General features: G+C 34.7%; 1 long non-coding RNA gene and 2 pseudogenes across 1 annotated transcript; all 3 read right to left on the minus strand.

Moving 5' to 3' along the window:
• Window positions 1-1,084: 1,084 nt before the first annotated feature.
• On the minus strand, window positions 1,085-1,785 carry LOC106780486. The gene is made up of 2 exons (XR_001377269.2): window positions 1,707-1,785; window positions 1,085-1,469 (listed from the first exon to the last, which is right to left on the minus strand). It is a non-coding gene; the product is annotated as an uncharacterized LOC106780486 (long non-coding RNA).
• Window positions 1,786-2,224: 439 nt separating this feature from the next.
• LOC106780488 lies at window positions 2,225-5,761 on the minus strand (annotated as a pseudogene).
• On the minus strand, window positions 4,583-8,911 carry LOC106780485 (annotated as a pseudogene).
• Window positions 8,912-15,008: the final 6,097 nt, after the last annotated feature.

The following is a 15,008-nucleotide window of genomic DNA, read 5'->3' on the forward strand; positions in this document are numbered from 1 at the left end:
AGACTCATAATACCATTAAAACAAATCCACAATAAGTGAATTAATCTATGCAACCCCAATAGGTGATTCGGCAATGAAAGTTCCCCATTATGCACTTTCAATCACTAGCTTTTTTAAGCCTTTTATTTGTTGCAGTGGTGGTCTTTTCCAAGAAGGAATTGAGATTTCCAAAATTTGGTAAGATAGGATTATCAACTATTAATAAATTTACCCTTTATATTATTATCGTTTTTCTTTGGTGGTTCTTGAAAATATGCTTGATGGTACGAGTTATAGGCTTTCCATGTCTGCATAGGTCACTCCATCATTCTTATCTTTTATATTATTAGAAACACTTCATAATATTAATATTATTTGCCTAACTAAAATAGGATGTGAAATTCTTTCAATTATCAATAATATAGACGTCCTCCAGCATTATCTTAAAAAAAATGAAAAAATGATAGAATGTGTATAAATAAAGATTTACATGGAAGCTAAAATCAACGTTCTTAACATGCTCTACCCATTCCAAAAACTAAGAATCACATAATCAGAAAGCCAAAATGTCATTTCAATAAAAAAGTGACTTTATTCAATCTTAATAGCAACCATCATTTAAATTTGACCAAACTTTGCAAGCTAAACAATATTGTCACTACTACAAAAAAGTGCATAGATAGCGCTTTTTTTTTATCATAGATAGCGCTTTTTAAGCGCTATCTATGAAAGCGCTATAGATAGCGCTTCTAAAACAAGCGCTATCTATTCTGTCTGAGAATAGATAGCGCTTTTTTTAAAAAAGCGCTATCTATTCTGTCTGACAATAGATAGCGCTTTTTAAAAAAAGCGCTATCTGATCTATTTTTTTTTAAAAAAAATAATAATTTTTCAATAAAATATTTCAAAAAAAAATGAAAATATAAAATATTTGTTTTATTATCTATTGGTTCTATTATAAAATATATATAAAAATATTAAGAAAAAAAATTTTATTACTAGGATGCAACTATAATCAGCCACAATTACTAGGAAAAATCTAATGAACTAAAATAATGAAGAAAATATATAATTAATGTTATTTTAAAATTCATAGAGTACCATGACTAGAAAACTATCAACCCAATAAATATTGAAAATCTTAATGTTTTAAATCCTTCATAAACCAACAACAACTTGTATAAAATTAAAAAAGAAAAGACAATAAGTGACATAAAAATTGATGGAACTTCTCTGACATTTTGAGAAAATCCAAGTGCCCATAAGGATAATACCACCTATGTAGTGGAACAATGTTAGCTAAAAAATGGAAAGCAAAAAAGAAACTTGAATAGAAGTAAAGATTGACCAAATGTTACACTTATAAATCAAACAAGAAATAATCATTACAGGACTTATTATTGTATTGTATCTCTTCAATAGAAATAACAAAATGATCATTGGATTGTAGAACCGCTGCTTAGAAAACCCATTGTCAACTAGACAATTCCCTGCATAAGAAATAATGAGGAGGATTCATCTCTAACCCGTAGACATAATATGAGAAATATTTATCCGAAACATAATTATAAAATAAAATATTAATTGGAAAAATTGAAAAGGCCTAACTTATTAATAATTAGCAATTAATTATTCAGTAGTACAATTCTCGTTCTCCCACCAAATGATTGTGAAATTAAAGAAAACAAATAATAGGTGGAAATTCAAGTGTTTAGTAACTTTTATACCTTGGTAACGAGGAATTACTCTTGTCAATAAATCATCAACAATGTCCCTGATAAATGGGTAGCCTCTCCTATTACCTGTAACAGTAAAAAATTAATAATGCAAAGCAACTAGAGAATTTAAGATAATCACAAGTTCCTGATAAACGCCATAACAACAACAAACTGACATCTCGGTTTGTCATTGTATGCTTGTATAGAATTTAAGCGAGCACAGTACTTGCTGCTTCTAACAATATACACATAGCATTTATGGGTTTTTCGATCAGAAGTATAACTATAAGAACCCAGTGCATGTCGGAGATGAAAGGTTGGTTTAGATGCATTAACAAGTATTTGAGATAGCATTTGTTGATTGCTCTGAGATATAACCTTTATAGTTCCATTTTCTTCCACTTGTGGCATACCATTAAATAATACTTTTGAATTCTAACTCTCATTAAGAAAATTTGAACAAGGTTAGAATCTTTATAAGTTCAACAATACCTAACCTATCTCGTGAAAAANCGTTAACAACTAANCAGTTGGCTCCGGACTAGATATGGNAATACATCATGCTTTAAGCTATGAAATGCACTTTTCTGATCTAGAACTTCTTGTAGAATTGATCTGCAACAAAAGTTTGTTTCAGGATGCAAAAATGAGTGATTCAAGACAAAAGAACAAGGAAGGAATTAAAAAAGAAAATGAATATACCTTTTGAACGCATACAAGTGGGCATCCATNAGATCANCTCTTATTTCTATCTACATGAACGACAAATAACAATAAAGAGAAATAAGAAATAACAAAAGTCTTGCTTTTAATTTTCAATTAACCAGATGACCAATTCATATTTTCACANAAGATGTTACTTCTATAAGATTGACAAATTGAACAGTTTTCTAACTCTGGAAGCATGATAACCAATTTCCATTTCCACATAAATCACAAACAGAAAACAACTCCAATAATAAAGTTGGTCAATGTGCTGAATAAGAGATGCAATAAATAACAGTAAATAGAAAATGAAAGTAGAAAGTTTTGCTACATAATAGACAGTTAAATCTCACACCATAAGAATGATAAACATGTAGTATTAGAGAAATTATAGGTAGGTGGAACAAACTAAGAAGGTCCAGACAAGAGAAAAAGAAAAGTACCTGGCCAACTGCAGGGAGTATGCTCTTCTAAATTCGAAGATCCTTCTCAACTTCTGCTCCTGAAAAATGTTGCAAGATTCCACATGAATACACACACAACCATACCATGCCATATATAAACGAAAGCTAGATAACTAACCAGTTGCTATGTGAACTAAAAACTGCTTTGTGGGATCCAGCCCTATCAAGTCATAGTGGCCAGGTTTCTTGGTTTTGTCTTTCCCACCAGAAGCTACTGACTCTAAAGGTCCACTCACAGGAGCAGAGCAGAGCATAGCAGTAACAATTGCATCATGTCGTCTATGAGTAGCTGCAACAACACCAAGTGACACATCCGTAATAAGATCATCACTAACAACCTGTAGAAAATCAACACAGCCATGAAGAACAATATTATTTAGATCACAGAGTTCACAGGCCAGGAAGGGAGGGATATTCCACCAAAATGTTTTTAGCAGTTAGGTGATGAGAAATAGCCCGAATTGCACCTATTGTACCCACATCCTCAGGAGTGTATACCCGATTTATTTTTCTCAACTCATGATTCATATCCTAATTACACATAACAAAATGACCAAGTAAACTAATTCAGCAAGAAAAAAACACCAAAGGAAAGAGAGTTACAGGGAATCCTTACCACCATTTACCCTATAGAAATCATCACAATCTGAGTATAACCAAGGCTTGGAATCAAAAAATGCTTCCCCTCTACCTGTTCAGGAAAATAATGGTTTGTGAATGGAAAACATGGATATGATATGCTCATCATTTAGGCATCGTAGAATAGCACCAGATTCTTTTAATAAAATTCAAAGGTTTGTATCCTCCTTGAAAGATACGCTCAAAAGCTTCGTCTTTTGCCACCTCTACCTAGGTAATTACAAAAATCATTATTTCTAAAGGGTGAAGCATAACTTTGTGTGAAGGCATTCAAAAGCACTGGTTAAGACTATAAATAAATAATAACAGTAAAGTTCATAGCTTATGCTCATGAGAACCCAACGATCATACAATGTTAATCATTCATATTCGATATCCAGTGGAATAAAACATAGTCATATACCATACATACCACGACCAACCCCTAATACCCTAGCAGGAGCAGCGTAGAGAACGAGCTTGGAACATTTCAATTCAAAAAATATGTGTGCATCCTCAGTCTGGTGGACAAAACCCTTCTCCTTCGCGGCCATAAAAAAGTGGTCGTCGGTCGCATTGAGCTTGATCAGAGTACCTTCCTTGTCAAGGTGCAAGCAGTAGTTGCGGTGGCCACGGACGAGGTTGACGACGGCGAAGCAGTTGTCAGGGCAACAGTGAAGGCGCACTCACTGGACGGGTGCAGGGCAAGGTCGTTGGTAGCGGCGTTGCAATGGAAGGAGAATGTGGTAAGATGGATGAAGTTGTCTGCGTCAAGAATGGCGAGGGAGTCAACGGCGTTGGGAGAGATGAGGTTGCGAGGGAAGGGGAGACTGACAAAGGTAGAGTGTTGGTGGAGGGAACCGAGGGAGGATGTGGCGGAGAAGTCGTTGAGGTAGATGGTGTTGTCGTTGCTGCCGGAAGCGACGACAGAGCCTGAGACGGCGACAATTTTGATAGAGGAGAGATGGGAAAGGTGGGAGAAAAGAGGGATTAGGGATTGAGATTGGGCCTTTAGGGTGAGACCCAGATGAATTTCTTGTACGAACCTGCAACCATACTCATTCTTTTCCTCCACATACTCGTCGCTCTTCTTCCTAAAACCCTACGGTTTAACCACTTATGGTGGCAGAGAGTGAGGGAGTGAAAATCAGTGAGAGTGATATGCAAATGGAATCATGAAAAGAAGGAAAAATGAGAACAAAAGATAAATGAGAAACTTTGAGGGGGAAATGAGAACGAAGGAGGTTGCTTCATCCACACAGAAAACATAAGAATGAAAATCAGAAAAACGAAAAGGAAATGATAACTAAGCTTTGAGTCGCGCTATGCAATGAGGTAACTTGTTTAAAAACATGCTATCTATTATATCAGAATAGATACCGCTTTAAAAAAAAAAGCGCTATAAATCTGTTTATTTCAAATTATAAATTAAAAGAATAATATAAATTATTTATAGATAACGCTTTTTTTTAAAAACGCTATCTATTGTCATGTATATAGATAGCGTTTTTTTAAATATGCGCTATCTATTGTTCCACACACTCATAGATAGCGCTTATTTAAAAAAGTGCTATCTATTAAGCGCTATCTATGACCAATTCTGTAGTAGTGTGTACTGAAACTAGATTTTTCATTCATAAGACTATGAGAAATTACAAACCTAGCTTATTGATTGCCTTCCTAGTACATACAATCAATTTTCAATCCAGTAATTCAACAATTATAATTAAACATGTTATTAAATTTCAATCAAACGCATATTATAGGCACAACAGGAGTTCAAAAACCAGACAATTGAATATAAGCATCCTAGTCTCACATCAATAAAAAGAGAAAAAAATATATATAAAGTGACCCAACGTGTGAACTTGGTGCCATTCCAGCAGTACCATAGTCCAGATTATGGTTGCTTACTTGATGTGATAATCACCAATTATTTGTAACAATCACGAGCCAAACACCAAGCTACACACAAGTTAAGTAAAACATTACAAAAGTTAAACTTATTTCTCGGTTTTCATTCCCTCTATTCTTCTTTCCAAAACCCTCTATATTTCTCTTCAAAATAAAACACAAACATAAGAACACAGAACAACCCTTTCAGAGACGCGACTTAGGGCTTCAAATTTTGAACACCGAATGAGCAAAGCAAAAGAAAATATCAAACAAAAACAATGGTACCTCAGATACAAACGTGAATGATTCCTCTCTACCTTTGAGTGGGAGCTCCGCCATCTGCTGGTCCACACAACCGCCACTGCAGCTTCGTTTGCCCATGGTTCTACGACCCAATCTGAAAAAGAAATGGAAAATGAACAATAGAAAGGGGAAATGAAAGAAATGAATGAGAAGAGAAAATGAAAAAAGAAAGAAATAAAGAAGACGAACGAGGAGGACGATAAGAGTCACCAAAGGGAGAACGAGCAAATGCAATGGCTTCAACGGAGAGAACGAAGGAGATGGCGAAGGAGAGAGCACCAAAGGGAGAACGAAAGAGAGATGAACTAAAGAGTTACCAAAAAATGAAAAGAAACCGCCAAACTTTAATTTGGGTTTTTTCATTCCAAATTTGCCCTTCAATTTGGGTTCCATCAGTTTTTTTTTTTAATTTCAAAACACCCAACCACATTTTGACACGTGGCTAATGTCAAAATAGTGTCAAAATGTGGTGTTGAAATATCATTTTGCTTCTCATTATCATATATTGTGAAATTGAGTCATCATCGATTCTGACTCGTTGCCTATTTCCTCGGTCATTTGCCAAAATCCTTAACTTTTATATGGACAAAATTTCAAAATTTTTAAATATTTAAACATATTAAATTTCAAAATTTTATATTAAATTATTTTTTAAAATATTTTATTTGAATAAAATAATTCAGAATTATTAAAGTTTAATTTTGCTTCGGAAAATATTTGTTTAAAGTACTTTTTATTTACTTATAATTAATATTTTTTATAATGAGTAATTATTATAGTTTAAAAAGAATTTTATAAAATAACTATTTAAATAATGAAGTTGTAATAACTCTTTAATCAATTACTATTTTGATGCTAGAAACTCAGATTTAAATTTGTAGGACATCGAATTTAACCCATTACAAATCAATCTTTAGGAGAACAAATTCTCATGTTTTCTTAACAGTTGTCTTTGGAATACGTATCCAACTATTGTATTATTCATTCATGAATGCAGAGAGACAACATGCTGCATGCATTCATGCATATACAGTAAATTACGATGCAGTGCAGATTATAGCTACTCAGGATTCAAGATAATAAAGATGGCCTCAAAGGAATCATGGTGAATAAAATATCAATGACTAACCTCTTTTGGATCACCTAACATCCCAACTATGGCAGTGTCTATTGCATCTTGATTCTCCAATCCTGAAGCTTGAGCAGCCATCAAAACAACAGTATCCACATCCATGCCTTTTGCAAACACCTTATTGGTTTTACAAAAATAATTAGAAAATGTGTATATGATTCAATAGTCACTGTTTAAACAGTGCAAGTAAAACCATTCAGCATCCAACCTCGATAAGATTTTTGTCAATGGTAAGCTTGTTTAATGTCAAGGTCCCTGTCTCATCACTGCAAAGCACATCCATGCCTGCCATTTCCTCAATAGCTGTCATCCTCTTTGTGATAGCCCCCTACAATAATCATAACCAATTAGTCACTATTTCTAGCAAATGTCCACCAAACATACTTAATTGAACCTAACATAACATACTTGCTACGATAGCCTAAGAAAACCAATGGCCATAGTCACTGAGAGAACTGTGGGCATGACAATTGAGATTCCACCAATGAGAAGCACAAGAAGGTCATCAATTCCAGGGCGATATTGTCGATCTTGGATGGGATACATAAAAATAATCTCAATAAACATCCCCACGACAATTGAACATATGCAAAAGTTCCCAATTGCAGTCAAGACCTAAATAACCAGCAGCAGAAAAAAGAACAGATGAAACTTCTTTAAGCACAAAAACAGCATTCAAGAGCAGCAGAAAATAGAACAAATGAAATCTCCTGAGCCTGATCACAATAACAACTTTTAGGGTGCTGAAAATATGGTGTCTGCCTTCATGTTACCTTTTGAAAGTGTCCAACTTGATTAGTGATATCTACAAGGTGAGCGACTTTCCCAAAGAAAGTATGAACGCCAGTGGCACTTACCACAACTTCAATTTCTCCTTGTTTACAGGTAGAACCAGAGTACAATCCATCACCAATGAGAGCAGACTGAAAAAGTGCACGGCAAAGGGGAAAGCATGGTGTAACTGAACAATTTGGAATATATAACAGATATAACAATAAACTAATATGATTTTGAAGGAAAATGAAAAAGGCAAGAATAGTACACAAACCTGATCAATTTACAAAGGATCTCCTTCAAGTAGACGAGCATCCGCTGGTATAATATCACCAAGTTTAATGTTAACTATGTCACCAGGAACCAGGACTGATGCATCTTGTTCATTCCATCTACCATCTCAAAGAACCTTTCCAACAAAAGACAAAAAGAAATGAAACAATGAGGGGAAACGCAGATAAAAGGCAAATCCTTTGCAAAGAAGACATTTTACAGCATAAATATCAAAAACATCAAGTATTGAAACTGAAAGAAGCTAAACTTGACACCTTAGCTTTCGGAACAAGCCGAGCCATGAGGGCAGCCGCAGCGTTACCAGCATTATTCTCCTCAATGGAACTAACAGTTGAATTGATGAGAAGCAAGGTGATGATACCAACAAAATCTTGCCAATCAGGGGGCTTCCCCTGCAAAAGGAAAACATACCAAGGAACAAACAACTAATCAGCAAAAAGTCACCATCATGGCAATTAAGCACTCCCAAGAGTTGAGTTTGCTCAACTCCCCCTCCATTGGCAAGTGCAATTGCCATTATAGCAGCATCCTCCATAACGCATGACAGAGGATTCCACATGAACCCCAAGAATTTTGTCTCCTGAAAAGCACCCAGAAAGATAACTACCCTCAAAATTCAAACTTTTTAGTGGGACTTATTCTACGCGTACGGGAGAAAAAAATAAAAAAGAGGAGTGAAGCTGTAAACCTTTTTCTCTTCAAGCTTGTTGTGGCCAAAAATGACCAACCTTTCCTCAGCAGCCTCGCTGCTGAGACCTTCTTTTCTACATGTCAGGTTCTCGAAAACCTCCTCAATGGGAATGTTCTCCTGCATTCGACAGAGAAAAAAAAAAACACAAACACCACAAAGAAAAGAAAAACAGCACAACCCATCAATGAAACCAAAAATGGCACAGCGAGGAAAAGACTCAAAGAGTCTTAGAGTGATTTAGATCTGTTACCAAATCTACAGTTTCCTTCAACACAGCCTCTAACACTTGGGACTTGTCTCCCACGGTAGACCACTTCTTCTTCCCCTCCCAACTTTGTCAAACTGCAAACATGATAAAAACAGCTCAGAAATCAGAAGAAGGCGTGCACAACACAAACGGTTGGAGCTGACAGCAGAAGTACTAAAGCATATTACACAAAGAAAGATAAAGAAAGAAAGAACAGGAAAAACCACAACAACAACTACTACTCTGTAGCTAAGATGGCAGAAGAAGAAACAGTTTTTGCAAATGCAATTGGAAATGTAAGCTTGTAGGAGAAGAACAGAGAGCCACTAAAGTATCTGTAACCACTCACAACTCATTCACCCTTTCATCTTGACTTATATATATATTGTAAAAAGTTGACAAAAACACGAACAAAATTTCCTGAGGCGTGTAGAGTTACTCTCCTTAAGGACTTATTCGCGGTGTGCGCAAGTCTCCCAGGATACAACAAGAACTTCTCAGAATATTTTTGAGGATCTCAGAACTAGCAAAGATCTCTTAAGAGAGAATAAAAATGACCCAGAATATTTTTAAAAGAGGAAAAAAGATAAAGAAGTAAACTCACAAAAGAGAAGAATGAGAGAATGAATTTTTTGTGTGTTTTGGAAGCTCTCTATTTATATAGCTAACGGAGAACCAAGAAATTAAATCAAATTAAAAAACAAAAAAATTTAACGTTGAAAAGTTAATGGTTGTAAATATAACATTGAAAACAATTTGAACGTTAGCAAAAAACGTTGAACCTTGCACAACGTTCTTTTACATTAAATTACATTCTTTTGCAATAATTGTTTTGCTCTAACGTATAACAATCCCCCACTTATTGCAAAAGAAGTTGAAATAAAATTGTTTCACTGAAATAGTTCAACATTAAAAGAAAGATAAAAACTTTTATTCTGGGTTTCATAGGATATAATGCATCAGAAATGATATAGCAAGCTATATGAACCAATCTTAGATTTATAAACTTAACACACAGTGTAGTTCGTATAGCAAGCTATATGAACCAAAAACACTTGACGTGTGTTAAAGGTTTATCAATCACAATACACCCCCACAATCCTTGTTGTTATCGCTATGTTGCGCTACTAGGCCATGCGTGTGCCCGATATTCATGAGTGCTCTAGAGATCATGCCAAGATCTCATGCAAGCGGCCCCACTTGACACTCATATAGGTGATTTCATCAAGTGTATGCTTCAAATCATACACCACCCATAAGGGATATGAAAATCATTAAAAACTTTGTTTAAATTAAAATTCTTTCACCACATAGAATTTTAATGACAAAGTTTAACCTCTCAAAATGCAGTCTTTAGCACTATCACACACACCATAGGAAGGGACATAATTGTTTAAAATCAATTTAGTGCTATCAGCACTAACAAGTGACTTGTTTTTACCCATATGAACCTTATTCATGGGATCTCCAATCACAAAAGTTGGGTTACCATCACTTGTTTGTTTGCAAGTGGCTTAAGTCTCATTCCCCTCGATGTTTCTAATATCATTTGTCTTTCCAGGGGTTTTGTCAGAGGATCCGCTAGATTCCGTTCTGACTTCACATAATCAATGGAAATAGTTCCACTCTTTAGCAGCTGCTTCACCAAATTGTGTCCCAATTGTATATGTCTATTCTTTCCATTGTAATTCTTGTTTTTAGCTATAGTTATTGTCGATTGGCAATCATAGTGTATTGATACTAATGGGGTTGGTTTCATTCCTAGTGGAATGTTCGCTAAGAAGTTTTTCAACCACTCAGCCTCATTTCCAACCATCTCAAGAGCAATAAACTCAGATTCCATTGTTGATCTTGCAATAATAGTTTGCTTGGCTGATCTCAATGTAATCGCACCACCCCCAAGTGTGAATACATAACCACTAGTGGATTTTGTCACATCTGAATTAGAAATCCAGTTAGCATCACTGTACCCTTCTAGTACAGCGGGAAATCCACTATACTCAATAGCATAATCCATTGAACCTCTTAAGTATCTCATAAGCCTAGCAAGTAAATCCCAATGTTCCTGATTTGGACATTGAGTATACCTACTCAGTCTACCTACTGCATAAGCAATATCAGGTCTAGAAAAGCTCATTAAGTGCAGTAAGCTCCCAATTATCTGGGGATACTGAGGTTGAGATAATAATTTTCCTCTATTTTTCACTAATTTAGAATTAGCATCATAAGGGGTACTCACTGGTTTTAAGTCATAAAACCTAAACTTCTTAAGAAGTTTCTCAACGTATTGTTCTTGAGAAAGTAAAATACTATCTCCCTTCCTTATGATTCTAATACCTAAATCACATTGGCTTCACCCATGTCTTTCATTTCAAATTTTGATCCTAGAAACAATTTAGTTCTAGCGACAATCTCATTGCATGTACCAAATATTAACATGTCATCCACATACAAGCATATAATGACACTATCACCATTTTCAGATTTAGAGTACACGCATTTATCAGCATCATTAGATGAAAAACCATCACATAACAATACATTATCTAGTTTTTCATGCCATTGTTTTGGTGCTTGTTTCAACCCATATAAAGATTTTAAGAGTTTACATACTTTCTCTTCTTGACTAGGTACAACACACCCTTCAGGTTGAGTCATATAAATTTCCTCCTCTAAATCACCATTCAGAAAGGCAGTTTTAACATTTATCTGATGTATCACTAGTTTATGGATAGTTGTTAAAGCTAATAACACTCAAATAGAGGAAATCCTAGTCACAGGAGCAAAAGTATCAAAGTAATCTATGTTAGGTTTCTGAGTAAAACCTTTTGCTACTAATCTTTCCTTATATTTTTCTATGGATCCATCAGGGTGATATTTTTTCTTAAAGATCCATTTACAACCTATGGGTTTTGCTCCTTTAGGCAAATCTACTAAAGTCCAAGTATTGTTTTTCATAATTGATTCAATTTCAGTCTTAATGGCCTTATCCCAATGTTTTGCATCAGGAGCACTAATAGCTTCTATAAAGCTTATTGGATCGTTATCAACAAGATAAGTATAAAAGTCATCTCCAAAGGAAGTTCCTTTTCTCTGTCTTTTACTTCTTCTCAAATCCTCATTTATAGTATCACTATTATTATTATCATTATCATCAACAGGTTGAGACCTCTCACAAACCTTTAAGGGAAACATATGTTCAAAAAACTCAGCATTTTTTCGTCTCCATTATAGAATTTCTCTCAAGTATGTTACTTTTAACAACTAGAAACCTATAGGCAACACTATGTTCAGCATAACCTAAGAACATGCAATCAACAGTTTTAGAGCTTATTTTCCTTTTCTTAGGATCGGGTAACATCACCTTAGCTAGGCACCCCCACACTCTTAGATATTTAAGGTTAGGTTGGTAACCTTTCCACAACTCATAAGGAGTTTTACCGGTTTTCTTATGGGGTATCCTATTTTGTAAAAAACATGTAGTAAGCAAGGCTTCTCCCCAAAGGTTATCAGGTGCACCGGAACTAACAAGCATGGCATTCATCATTACCTTAAGGGTTCTATTTTTTCTTTCATCTACTCCATTAGATTCGGGTGAATATGGTGGGGTCACTTCATGGATAATCCCTTCTTTAACACAATAGTCATTAAACAAAACATACTCACCACCTCTATCTGATCTAATCCTCTTAATCTTCTTATTCAATTGATTTTCTACTAAACACATCAAAGGCTTCATCTTTGTGTTTGATTAGGTAAACTTTTTGTGTATCTAGAAAAATCATCTATAAAGGTCACAAAATAATTTTTACCTCCTTTAGACATAGTTTGTTTCATATCAGCTAGATCAGTATGAATTAACCCTAACAATTCTGTTTGGTGTTGATGGGCTGTCGCAACCCATACAAATTTGATTACATATGAGAAATGCAGTATACCTAGGGAATGACCCCTAGGTCGTCTCTCAAGGACCAACTACGGTTCAGAATCAGGTCTAACAAGAAGTGGGGGGGTTTATGAAAGGTTTTGTGAATGCAGATGAATTAATTTAAAACCTAAAATTTAAACACAACCGAACATAATGGAAAGCATTGAGGTAAATGAAAATTGTAAACCAACAGTCTGATATCAAACAGATTAAAAATCGCAGCTTGCGTCAACTTGGAAACAATTGATAAATAAGAAAATGCATCTTGCGATTGGAATAAAAGAAGCTACGCTTTCAGCATACATGGACAAAATTAAATGCACCTAAATTTAATGAATCTATCACTCCATCACCAAAACATCACTAAGCAAAAGGCTTGAAGGAGTAAACGGAATTATAAGGTGGAGAACCAAATTCATTACAGCAGGAAAAAGAAGATGCATCCTAAAGCTAATAAATAAAGTACTTGAGTTAATTAAAATGCATGAAAGAAAAATCAATTAAATGAAAGTGCTTTGAAATGCAAATCCACGACATCTAATATAAAACTAGCTTCAGAAAAGTGTGAAGGTAATATAAAAATAAAATAAAAATAAATAATAAGAAAAACAAGTAAGGAAACTTTTGGAAGAGTCTTGATTTATTTTGTCTTCATCCTAATGCTCCAAAATGTATCTCCAAAATTTTCACTGCAAATAATAATGCAAATAATTAGCTCAAAAAAATCAAATTAATTAAAATTAGAATTTCCGGTCAAATTAAGCATATTTAGGAAAAACGGGAAAATACCGGAAAATTAAGCACAATTCCCTGATTAATTCTAGCATAATAAACTAAGTAAAGTCAAGAAAATATGGACTCATCACTAAGTGAAATCAATAAAATATCGACTCATCAAAATAGACCACACTTAGTCTTTTGTACTCCTAGGCAAAATGAAGACGCAAAATAGGAAACAGTTCAACGGACATTAGGGAATTGACACAGACTCAATAGAGAGAATTACAGTCCTCAAGAAATCTAGACAGGGAAAAGTAGTAGACAGTATCCACACTAGATTTGAGAAATCAGATACTCAGAGAAATCATCCACGCAATTCAAAGCATGACAAAATGATCAATCCGCTCGAGAGGTGAATCAAAAGAAACAAAACCTCACAGATGCACACTATCAGTGTTTCTCTCAAGTGTCTAAGGTAAACAGTTTCAACTCAATGCACTCAAGAGAACAAACACAAATAGACTTGGCAAGCCTCTAATATCAACACTCAAAAACATATGCACGTTCAAATCAAAAGGTCTTTTATGGATGTAATGGGATCAAGGACAAGGGAGGATATAATATGGATGAGAAGCTACAAACCAAAAGAAATAGAGGAGCAATNGGGAACAAGTGTAAACACATTCAAACACACCCAAAACCTCTAATTCAATCCTCTTCTTGACTCCTTTATTCACAAATATATTTTTTTTTTAATTTTCTCATTTTTCTGTATTTTTTTTTTCATCTCGTCTCTTTTTTTCTTTTCTCTTTTTTTCTTTTCAGAACACAACTCTAAGAGACAAGATATACACAACATATTCTCAAAAACAAAAACAAGAAGAGGAACCAACTAGCCAATTCATCTAAATCTCCCAAGAGACCACACTTATTCCCAAAACAATTTTAAAGCTCCAAAATTCCCTAAATTTCAGGTAATCATGGTTTTTCACTTAGGGCTAGTGTATAGGCTTCAAAACAAAGAAATGGGGAACGTAAAAGCTCAAAGGGGTTAACAAAGGATCACGACAAGGTAGGCTCGTTTGGCTGGAGAGGCTCAACCACAAAACTGCCTTTATCACTTCCAAACATGCATATCAATCAAGAATTATCAACAGAGTCAAGCCAAGGCATATGTGCAAGCAATCAAGAGACATATCACACACAAGAAAGAATAACAAGTGGCTCAAATCTCACACAAGGAAATTCTGTCACAATCAATCACCTTCTCAAACATCATAATCATCTTCCAAGCAGAGAAAAGCAAGGATTTCCAACAGATCAGAGTATCAATGAAGTGAAAGACACATCTACAACCTAAACAAAGTCTAGAAATCAAGAGAAACATGCAAAGAAAAACAAAAACTACCTAGAAAACAAAAAATTTAACGCAGAAAACATAAACTGACAAAGAAAAATCAGAAGAAAACATAATGGAACTAATGCATCTATACATCTTGACTGATATTTTTATGATGAGCTAAGAGTGATTACTTGTCT

The sequence above is a fragment of the Vigna radiata genome, unplaced genomic scaffold, assembly GCF_000741045.1.
Source record: "Vigna radiata var. radiata cultivar VC1973A unplaced genomic scaffold, Vradiata_ver6 scaffold_398, whole genome shotgun sequence".
In the NCBI taxonomy this organism is placed as follows: Eukaryota; Viridiplantae; Streptophyta; class Magnoliopsida; order Fabales; family Fabaceae; genus Vigna; species Vigna radiata.